Raw genomic sequence first — 12,422 nt, 5'->3', positions numbered from 1 at the left:
GTTAAGGGCCCTTATCTATTGTATGTATTTCTCCAAATCACCTTAGTTTATGAGTGTTCTGTAGTGATTCAATTTTCCATTTTTTCCTAAAGCCCGTAGTACCTATTAAAACTTGAGATTCTGTTGAAATACTGAAAGCATGCTATTTCAATGAAAATAAATTAGATGCAGAGGAGTGCAAATAATTGGTAAAGGAAGCAGAAAGTATTTATGAAATTCCATGATCAACAGGTGTTAATTGCAGAAATAAATACTTCTTGTCCCAATTAGCTTATAAATCAGGTACAAAGGAACAACAGCAATACATCAGATCAGATTCTGTCCGGAATTTTTATGTCAGCAGTAATGAAAGAAAAAGGCCAAACGTATTTTTTCGTGTTTAAACATTATACTTCTGTTCTGTATTTTTTCTGTAAAAAAGAAAATGGGAGATTGCACACATGCATTATAATGGATTACATTGAAGTACTTTAGCAATAACTAGAGATTTTATTTGCCATAATGTACTCATGTTCACAAAACCCAGGTCAAATGCATTTTTTTCAAATATTTTAAAGGAGCTGACTTCAATGCTCTGTTATCACTCAAGTGCTGAGTGATTTTATTTATAAAATAAAGAGAAAATTCAGATTATTAAAAATTCCCACTTAGTTTCATTACATTCCTAGATTCAGGTATGCCAAACAACCTTTCCTAAGTTTAAAACAGGTACAGAAGATAAGAATTTATTGCACACTGGGAACTGCTTAGAATAGTGCAAATCATTTCAGTGTCTCAGTATTATGATCTGAATACGTTATGTGGAATGTAACTTTTAATCCTTACTGATAACTGCTAAAGGCAGTGAAAGTTTGGCATCATAGTAGCAATAGTAATAATATAGATCACTTAGGCAGAGTGCCCAATTGACATTTATCTGTATAAGTGACCTATCTTAATTGCTGACTGAACTTTGAGTTCAAGTTATGGTCAAGTGCAGTACGAGTGTCTTAGTACCGTGGAGACCAACCCAATACACCTTTCAACAGAGAATACCTATCATACTCACAGTATGTGGCGTTTTGCTCCAGGAGAAAAAAATGAGCAAAGCTCTTTGTATTATATTGTAAAGGACTAACAAACTGGTGCTTTTTCTGTCTATCAAACTATCATTTTTTGTTTGTTTGCTTGTTAGTTTGTTGGGGGGGGAGGTTGTTTTTTGGGTTTTTTTCCAGAAGATGTTCAAGCAGGAGCACAAAATCATACAGGTTTTGGGAAAAATACAAGAATAATTTAACCTAGGGGACTGTTGATTGGTGAAAAACATATGAAGCTCAAATTACTAACCTTCCAAAGAGAATGTTAATAAGTAATTTTATTATGTTTTCTAAGTCTCTACTGTAAAAGAAGGCATTAGATAGTAAAAATATCTCTAACTAGCAGACAAACATTACATGCCGTCAAACTAAGTCATGACGTGTTTCCTTCTCTGGTGGGAAAGAATCATTTGCCTGAATTAAATAACTCTTGTTTACTCTCTGAATTACTCTTCTCAACTACACTTCTCTTGAAGGTATTTTTGGCTTGAAAATGACTGAAATATGGAGGCAAAAGTCAAGGGTAGACTCTTCCTTGGTCTTAGGCAACAGGTCAGCAAACATTGACCTCTTAGCAAATAACTAATTACATATCCTACAAGAAATCAACAATGAAAAAAATGTCCTCAAAATCTAGCTTATTTCTCTTTTTAATACAGATAGATGTACAAGCAGACAAATATTTTATGTTATCCAAAACAAAAACATGCAGAAAATGTATACTGGAACATACCAATGCTGGAATCACATGAAGAGTATGAAATAACCTCTATCTGAAACACTTCAATATATTTTACTATGGATGATGATGTTTTACTATATTAAATACCAGTAATGTTTTATATGGCAAGTGACTTCATCTTATATAGATCCCCTGCAATGCCCAACTTCCAGTTAAAGATATTCTCTTTCATCTCTAAATAGATTACTTCTTCAGCAGGTGTTCGAAATAGGCAGAGACTTGTAGCTTCATAAGGGGGGATGAATGGTCAGACACCTACAGTGAGAGCTGATAATTATTTTCATGTGACACACAAGAGATGTTATAGCAAAGCTGACTAAAGCTGAGGGTGATTTAGCCAGTCTTCTTCAACAATGATGTCACTCTGTTCTTGCTTTCTATAAAGTTATGATTAATAAAAGGGGAGGATTATTACAGTAACTTACTCTTAGTGGGCAAGGGGTGACATCAACAGCAGCTGAGCAAACTGACCAAACTTTGTTGTGTGTTGCTGAGGGGTTTTTTCTCTAGCAGTGACTAACTAGGGGCTAACAGTGTCTGACAGCACAAAGGGCCCTTGAAACGAAGGTTGCTTCTGGTGGAACTTCTGAATAGGAACCACCATTTTAACTCTTCTCCTTCATTTTACAGTTGCCAGGTATTTATTTTGGCCGGCAGCAAGCTCTTCCCTTTCTCTGTTAATGCACAAACACAGACTCAAAACTGGTCATAAGCTATCCCAATGGTCTTTCCAACCAGAAGCTGCATGATCCACATTTTCTGCCTCATCTAATGGTATTGTGATAACTTTTTTTTCATTGCAAATTACAGAACATCTTTACAAAAGCAGCTTGTGCATCTTCAGAGCATGGATTATACCAGAAACAACACAAAAAGTTAGATATGTTATGGAGAATCCTGAGCCTCTGGTTCATCTGTGGGAGAACGCAGTGTTTAATTAAATTTTCTTTTTTCAAATTGATAGAGTTATAACGATCTTGTTTGCTATTTAACCTCTTCAAATTTGCTCTCCCTAAAATTATACTTGGCCCCCTGGAAATATTTACCAACTGAAATGAAATGCTTATGCGAAAAGACTTCCAGTATAAATTGAAGTCTTACCCCTACAGAGTAATAGCACTTAAATTGTGCAGCCCATGATATAACTACACAGTGCTCTGAGAGAAGGCCAGATACTTGGAGCTCTTTCCCTCAAACATTTTGTATGAGGTGTACAGCTTTTGCACGGATAATATAAAGAGCGTATGACACTACTTTCAACTTCTCTGTCCTACAAGTACTAAGACAAAAGCTCCAAGAGGGAGCTGCAGAGGTTGGTCATTACATTACAAAAATGTTCCCCAAGCTAGGACAATTCAACTGCCTTTTCTAAACATTATTAAACAAAAGATGGAGTGTGAAAGCTAACCATTTTCTTGTCCAAGCACTAATAATGTTGTACTTCTCATTTTCACAAAGACTTCTTGAGAAGGAAACAAACAGAATTTTCTAAACTGAGTGAATAATGTTCCCAGTGGTAGTATTTGGAAATTCATGCAGAAGATGAGCTGAGAACTACTACAGATACTGGAATGGTCAACCACAGACCAGTTAACTGTATTCTAAATATTTTCTGTCTGAAGCTTTGTGCATCTTGGTGTGTTTTTATAATTCATTAGTAGGTAGCAACATATTTTATCAAGGAGGAGGAAAAGTTTGAGAACCACTGTAGGTTCCCATTTTCATCCTAACTGCAGACACTTCTTTGAACAGCAAACTCCCACCTCATACCTTCAAAGTTAAAAAAGTGACATACTTATTTCAAAAGATTTCATGATTAATCAGCTGAATTCTTAAAATATATATATACACCAAGTATTCATGCTACCAGAGATCAGTAATATTTATCCCTTGTACTTAACTTCACTTTTCAGTTAGAACATATTTAAAAGACAAGTTTAGATTCTGTGCAGTTCACACAGTGTGTTAGCCTGTTACTGAATCTCAGAATATGCTTGGGAACAACTAAATTTTTCTTCTGGGATGACCAGATTTTCAGCACATGCCTAAAAATGTCTTACATCTGTAACTCTTGTAATTTATGTCCAAATATGTCTATATTTAAATAATGTCCAAATAGCTCATTGTATCTAGAGGTCAGATACTGAAATACCTAGCTGTCCCTTAAGAAGTTATTTCATGCCTGTGAGCTGGAAAGCTCAAATGAATCTACTAGGGTGGCTTTTACATAAAAGAATCACCTCCTGACTTTCACTCCTCTTTCTGAGACAGATGTCATCCTGCAATTCCAGCCTAACAGCCTGTTTCTGTTTCCAGATGCTGACACGTGGCAGACTTCCCATAAATGTTAGGACGTCTGGCCATACCTGGGCAATTCAGACCGGCTTTGTAACTAGACAGCAGAGGCAGTCTTTCCCAGTGATTCAGCTTCAAGACTATGAGAGAGCAGTCTAATGTATACAGAAGATGTTTTCTTAACTTTTCATCTTAACCAGACCTTGACGTGAGTCTTCAGCATCACTGGCTGAGGAAATGTTTCCAATTGCCTCTGATCAAAGTTAACCAATAATCTGATACAGAGTTTTTGCTTTTAAAAGCACTCACCAAAATGACTGTGAGATGTTTGGATTGAGTTTTTATATATGATATTTTTCTCTGTTCTAGAGCAGCAGTTCAAACCCGACCTGTGTCAGTTGTGATTAAACGTGGTTATTCACAAGACTTCCTTTTGTCTGTGGTAGATTTCCTTTGAAACTGGTAGCAAGAGATGGGTTTTTCTGAAGGTGACTCAGGGCAGGAACAGTTATATTTTGCTCTGAATCACCTTCAGGAACTTTCTTGTTCTTTCCACAGCATAGAGACAGGAGTGCCTCACTACCACCTAAGGACACTTCCTGAGTAGTCCCCCTGGTGGTCCATTTAACCCCTTTTTCTCATTCCAGCACTGGCAACAATTGACATTATTTAGGGAGAGAATGTGAACCTGGCCACTCTCTGCAGGCCTATCCTTCAAGATCCCCAGCATCTGCAATTGCTGTATTAAGGATATGTCCCTGCCTATTCCCTCTGGTAGTTTTAAATGGACCTTCTTGAGTCTTCTGATACTGTCTGCTTCCACAACCTCCTGTGGCAACAAATCCCAGAAGCTCAGTCTCCATTGTGTAAGCTCTGTATCTGTTTTAAATCTTCTTCTACTAGTTTCAATGCATTCCTGCTAATACTGCAGGATTTGGTGGGTGGACAGTTCAGTATTCATCTTATCTACCATCCTCATGGTTTTCTAATCCTCAAGTACACGTTCTTTCAGCCTTCCCTTCTCCAAGCTGCCTTTCAGTTTTTTGATTAAGTAGCTGCTCCAAAATCTTAATAGTTGTAGTGTCTCTTCTCTAACTCTCATATGTCCTGCTTGAGATGCAAGGACCAGAATTGCAGACATCTGCTTCATGGATGCACCATATATATAGAGGCAACATGGTGCCCTCTGTCTTGCTCTCACACTATTCCTAACATCCAATTTTTTGTTGACTTTTTGAACTGTCACTGCACATTACATTTTTAAGTTTGGAGACTTCTAAATGATACATTCGAGACTCATCTCTCCCTTGTCTGCAGATCCCCCTTATTAATACTTACCTGATAATGTCACTTCTACATTGGCTATTTGCTGATTTGTATGAAAGGATTCACTTCTTTCAGCTCATCTCCCACTCAAAGCACGCCACTGCAGCAGGCAGCTCTGCTGAATGTGTCCAGAACTTGTTGAACTGAGGGCATCACAAGAATTTGGGTGAGGAAGATTGTCCTGTGGCTGTCCCTGCTGTTCTCTCCTGTGAGCGAGCAGATTAAATTATTGTTCAAAGCTGTCAATTTGACTCTGATCACGTGAGCTAAATTCAGTTTAAGGGGCAAAAAAAGAACCAGGATCTAACCCTCTCAAAGAAGAATCTGCTTTATGAGAAACATTTGAACACTTCTTTGTTGTTTTTATACTTCCTAGATGCTTGGTTACTGTCCCTGAATGGGCAGCTTCAAAGGAGCAATTAAAAATGTGTGCATAGACACACAGTCGAGCCCTGTTTGTGCACAAAAACTTTATTCTGAGCTACCTTATGTCACCCCTTTTAGAGGAGTCATCATGAGGGCATGACACCAATAAGCAGACAATGAATAAAGAAAATAACTGTTTATAAGTTCATAGTTGGCATACAAAAGTTATTGAAGAGGAACTGATATTCTAGGCAACTGGCCATCACTGCTGCCTATCAACCCTCTGTTCCCCCAACTGTTACTGGGTATTATAAAGCTTGTATTAAAAGCACTTCTCCAAGACCTGTGAGCTTGGCAGGTTCTATTTTGTCCATAATGGTAAAGAGGCTTAAGCCTAGTTGTTCATGCACATTGTAGTCTGTAAACAGATAACAGGTAAGTAGATATTTAACTGTCTACATGTTACATGTCCTACCTGCACTGAACTACAAGTATAAAATTTTAACCATAAAATGTGAAGTCAAAATTTAACAGAATTGAAATTAAATCCAGATTTGAGGATCTCATGCCCATTCCAAAATTTCAACTTCATGCTACTAAGTTAAATCTCAAGAGCTATAACCCCAGATTTGAGGAAAAATCTGAGATAAGTTCTCAAAACATAGATAGGTTTACATTTGAACCTGGAATCTCAGGGTAATCTCCAGTGTTTGTTAAGACAGTGTTGGGGCAGGGGTATGTGCATAGAGAAGGAGAGCTGCTTCATTATGTCAATAAATGATGACTGTGATTCCTCTCACTTCCCCCCATGTGAAATGCTCTCAGTAATTTCTTGTGTTTCCCTGAAAATAACGATTGAAGCCTAACCCATCCCTCAGATTCAACCTGTGTCTATCTTTGAAATGAGTCCAAACATTATTTTAAATAATCCATATGAAAACTAGTGACCATGAGAAACAAAACAGCGTTAAAGCCTTGTGGAGTCCTGTTTTAAGGAGGCTGAAATCTAATCTCCCCCCTTTGACCTAAACCCAAAGACTCCTCCCCTAGAATACCTGATAAAACTCACAACCCTGCCCCTGCTCTTCTCTTCATCTTTACCTCTCTTCACTCTCACCCCAGCCCAGTGTAGGGGGGTATAAATGGATTCTCGTGCTTACAACAAAGACTTGTCTCGTCTGGTGGTTGTAACTTCCCAGGACACAATGGTCACATAACAGAACGGTGGATGAATGTGGGCAACCAGTGAGGACAACAGGACCAGCACCCTGTAAATTCACCTCTGCGGGACCCCCATAAAAACATGGGGGTAAAAATCTTATGGGGAGGGAAACTCCCAAGAAGGAGACCGGTTCTCTGGGACCGAGCAATGGACTAACATCTACCATCACAAGTCTTTACATTCTTCGTGGGAAGGAGTTTTTAAGAGCTACAAGCAACTAGTCTGCCTGCAAAAAGGACCATTCTGGGGACTCTTACCAACTCTCCTGACACGTTTGCTGCAACTTATGGACGATAAAGCCCTCATGGCTACCTATGGACGATTATGGATGATTTGCATGCAGTGTTGGTACCCTAGATAAATGGTCCTCCCTCCTGCGAACTTTCACGTTTTTCAGTTTCTGTGAAGCTACCTGTATCTTTCCTTACCCTTTGTTCCTAAGAGTGCAGCAAGGAGTGAAAACTGCCAGGATGGCACGGAGTTGCTACCATCTCACCGTCACCCTGTGCCGCTCTCCACCCCCATCCCCCTTTCCCTGAAGGCAGGACAAGGTCGGAAACCGTCCTGAAGTGATGCGGGCACGCTACTGTCCTCCCGCCATCCTGTGTCCTCCTTCGCCCCTGTCTTTCCATATCCCCTGTTCCCTGCTGGGGAAAGCAGTGGCCGTGCCATCCTGGGCACTCCTTCTAAAAAATGGCACTTACCATGTGGTTTTGAGATCCCCTCTTTCCCGCCAAAGTCCTTCTCTTCCGGTACTGTGTCTGCCCTTCCCTCTGCCTACCTACCTAGCCCCGCTTCCTGCAGCAAGCTGCCCCATCCTGGGCCCACAGGGCGGAGGAGGTGAATCAGGGCTGGCCAGAGAGAGTGCCAGGCCCCACTGTGCCCTGCAGCCGGTGCAGCAGAGGCGGTGTGGCGGAACTGCGCAGCCCCGAGAGAAGGCCAGACCCTGCCGTGTGCTGCTGGCAGCTTTACCACTTTCATCGTTCCTCGCTTCACAGTCATCATCACCTACAATAATAACACCCACAACATCAGCACCAAAGCCAAGACCAAACAGTAAGAACCGTGCCCGTCGTAAAGAAGAGATGCAAGAACTGCACCCCTTCTGGTAGGAAGAGCAAAAGCCAAAGGAGATTGAACTATTAACCCATTAAGTGAAAATGTATTCACTTAATTCAGCATCATCAATTCTGTCACTTTATTCTCTGTAATAAAGTCTCTAATGCTTTTCTGTTACTTGTTAATTTAGCTTAAGAATGTTCATTTTAATTTTTGCAAACCAATAAGTCATATTCCCAAGAATCCCCTTATTATAATTTATTCATCACACCTTTTAACCAATTTATAAAGGGAGGAGTTGTGGAGTCCTGTTTTGAGGAGGCTGAAATCTGATCTCCTCCCTTTGACCTAAACCCAAAGACTCCTCCCCTAAAATACCTGATAAAACTCATGAGCCTGCCCCTGCTCTTCTCTTCGTTTTCACCTCTCTTCGCTCTCACCCCTTCCCTGGCCCAGGGTAGGGGGGAATAAATGGATTCTAGTGCTTATAACAGAGGCTTGTCTCGTCTGTTTCCTTGCCGGTGGTTGTAACCTCCCTTGACACGATGGTCATGGTTGCCACATGACGCAACAAGGGCTTGTTTGTCATTTTTGACCCACAGATCTCAGAAGAGATACTGATTCCTTCAGCCTTACAGATGGGGACACAAGGTACTTGTCCTCAGCAGTTGATGGTAGAGCCATAAAATCCAGATTTCCCTGGTCGCCATCTAGCACTCTACGCAGTAAACAGTTGTAAGCAGTCAGGCTTCCTCTTAAAATTTTCACTGCAGAATGTATTTACTTCATCCACAGTGATTTGCTCCACAGGATATTCACAAAGCAGCAACCATGCAGAAGATTAATATATATTTTTTAAAATTCACTTGTTGGTGTCCTCAGTATGTCACTTATGTCTGTTGTCTGCTGGTTACACTCACAGATGGGAATATCTGCTGATCCGTGACACTGCAACTTTTCCCAATGGCCTGTACATGATGACTACCTTGGAAGATTTGCCAGTGTAATTTCGTGTTGAGTTCAGCTCAGTGAAAACAGAAAGCTTATGAGCTTCATTCAGTTCCCTCCCACAACAGATTTATAAGTAATCAATACCTAATATGCAAAATATATCCCCATCATGACGGGAACTAAACCAAGATGAAATTGGACCTTCCAAACAAGACAAAAACAGGGATCTGTTTTTAAAAGGAAAAGCCAGACCCTAAATATTAATATTTAGAAGTTAAATTAAGCAAATAGACTTTACATCAGACCACCTACTGTTGTAACTCAATTTCTGAAGTCAGAAGAGCTACCCCAATTCATATTAACCAAGGGTCCAACATTTCTCTTGTAAACAGAGTCATAAATCTTTCTAAAATCCACAGGCAATTTTGGGAAGTACATCAGTGAATAGTCATCTGAACAGCTTTTATCTAAAATATGATTTTTTGTTTCTCTTGCTGTCCCTCAATGGTATGTATTATCCTCACAGTCAAAGCTTGATTCAACTGACTTCTGCTCCCACAGTCAGTATTAGCTTCAGTGGCATCAAGGGTTGGTCTTAAAAGTTAACAGGAGTCTGTAACTTAAACAGTTATATGTGCTGTGCTTTGATTAACTGTAGTAAAAGGTACACGGAACAGAGAATTCAGGGCTTGTCAGAGAAGTAAGACCATTTCCCATTATTCTGAAGTTGGTGCAAGGATATCCTTGATAAAACTTCACTGGCTGAAGTACAATTACATAAGAAATTATTTTATTATATACTTTGTGCAACAGTGAATGTTTTCAACAGCATGTAAATTATTTTGGGGGGACATTCAATAATAGCTTTAATTAGCCCATAAATGTTTTCACCCTACCTGGACCCAAACAGGATCTGTCAGCCAGTGATCCTTCCCTTTGGGGTTTAAATCATTGATGTGACTCTAATCATAATCTCAAAATATCATTGAAGACAGAATCACTCAAGATATTTTACACATTACAGAACTGTTTCTCAAGAAAAAAGATTACTTTTGCAGTAACATACTGAAAAGTCACCTGTCAAATGAACAAGCTGCATGAAAACTTTAGTTCTGTGGACTACTCTCTCCAGTTACAACTTAAATCCATACTCTCTCTATAAATTCAAGAAAATTCTCTTTGTAAACAGGTTTTTCCCAAAATGAAAAGTTTTGAACAAGCTCTGATTATAACACATATTTATGTCATGTTGCATCACAGTAATAATATCATCTGTATCACCTGGCTTACATATTCATATGCCTTGGCTTTTATTTTTAAGTGTAAAAAGGCAACACATATGCTAAAATACCATGAACATAAAATATCTTTGTTAAAGCACACCGCTCCATGAGCCGGCAAGAAAAAATATCAATAACTGACATAGGAGACATAGGTATAGTTTAGAAAGAAAATTAACATACATGCTTCTATTTATCAGACTGACTTTATATAAGGTTCTTGTAAAACAGAACTTATCCTCCCCCCCTGCAAAAAGTGTCGTCCATCAATATTAAAAAAGAAAGGCAAGAAAGCTCTTATTTACCCTACCCTCTAGGCTGAGTTCTTATCCTCAGATGAACTTTATTTTTGACCAGCTCACTAATTATTATTGAAATCACTGACTCCTCTAAACAGCATGTAAGCATTTCAGTTTGTAACAACAGCAAGACCAGCCCTAATTGATCCACTTACATAAAAGTAGAAACATAAAACTTCTAAATATAAGTTTCTGGCATATCTTTTCTTATTATTACAGGAAGATGAGGTACAACAGAGTGAAATTCCAGCTGATTTGCACAGAAATCTGTGCCAGTGTGTTGTCTAGTGGCTGCTCTTCAGAGCAGGGATGGAGATGGACAGATACTGTTGTGTGCAATTCAGGATTCCAAAGCAGTCAGTAAATCACACAATATCCAGTAGGTGAATAATGAAGTGGCATTGGGCCATTTTTTAAAATGGTAAGATAAAATCCACAATTAGGAAAATAATAATTAAAAAAAGAGACAGGTTGCTGGAGTACTAACCTTTCTTTCTCAGTCCCATTCCTTTAGATATTTCTGATTCAGCACAGAAGTAAAATATGCCTGTGAGCCAGAAAGATAGGCTCAGCATCACTCCAATGTTTTATGTGGTCTCAGTTGGTGGTATCAGAATTTAAATTAGAAATCCCAACAGAACAATGATTAACTGGACACTGAACCTGACAGGAAAAAAAAAAAAAAAAAAAAAAAAAAAAATCAGAAAGAAAGAAAAAACCCAAACCCAGCTACAGTCTTTCCCAAGAGCAATTGCCCTTTCTGGCAGGAAGGGGTAAAAATAGAGGCAGCTCATTAATATGGCTTGGCAGTGCTTAATGGCAGCTGGTCTGAAGAGTTAGATCAGTGGGTCTTTCCAGCAGTACTCCCGGACCACTGCCAGCAGGTGTTGCTGTGTTCAACAAAATGAAAAGGAGTGCGGGGGGGGTGGGGATGGGGAGAAAAATATTCATAGAGAGACAAATAGGTGTGAAAAAAAAATTAGTCACCGAGTAAAGCTTTCATTAGGCCTTTGGTAAAGCTGTACACAAACTCCCCGAGGCAATAAGGAGCATGCTCTGAAATGAATAATGCTTTTCACTTCTCTAAACTCCTTTCAGAAGTTGTCCTGTGCTATAAATCGCATACATGCTTGCTGTGCTTCACTCGGTAGCTTTCTTATTTTGTCACAGACCACACACTTTCTCACTGGGAATCCTCTGCCCTGCCACCACAGTGGGAGAAGCTCGGTCTCGGCTGGGTACTGCCCCAGGAGGGGTATGACAGTCATATTGTCACCGCACCACTCTGACTCCAAGCAGAAGATAGCGCCGCTACTCCCAGGGCAGTTTTCTATTCTCCTTAAACCCCATGCAACATAAGGTCTCTTGCTGAGAATATGTCTGCTGCCAAATTGCAACAGGCAATGCACCACGAGTATGCAACTAATTTCAGAGAGTTTTAGGGTGTCAGTTAAAACCAAATTCAGCCTGGTCCTGAGAAAAACAGGATTGCAAGGTGGAAAAGTCATTTGGCAAAACTTGGGTTTAGGACTCCCACTAAAAATAGAGTCCTGCAACTAACTAGGTATATACAACCTCATTTATCTGTTTCTTGAAGCAAGTGTTTCAGTGTCCCTGAAGGAAAAAAAAAAGGGGGGGGGAGAGGGGGGAGGCAAAAAAAAAGGCAAAAAAGGGAAAAAAAAAAGTGCTATTATTTGTAACAACTGGAACCACCAAACTCAGATTGCAGAAAAGCTACTGCAACCTGGTTCACTTATTATATGCGTATTAAAAATGGGAAACAAAACAACCTATCTGGTCATATGT

The sequence above is a fragment of the Hirundo rustica genome, chromosome 1 (genome assembly GCF_015227805.2).
Source record: "Hirundo rustica isolate bHirRus1 chromosome 1, bHirRus1.pri.v3, whole genome shotgun sequence".
Lineage (NCBI taxonomy): Eukaryota > Metazoa > Chordata > Aves > Passeriformes > Hirundinidae > Hirundo > Hirundo rustica.
The sequence above is the reverse complement of the archived record's forward strand: the minus strand, read 5'-3'. Positions refer to the sequence as shown.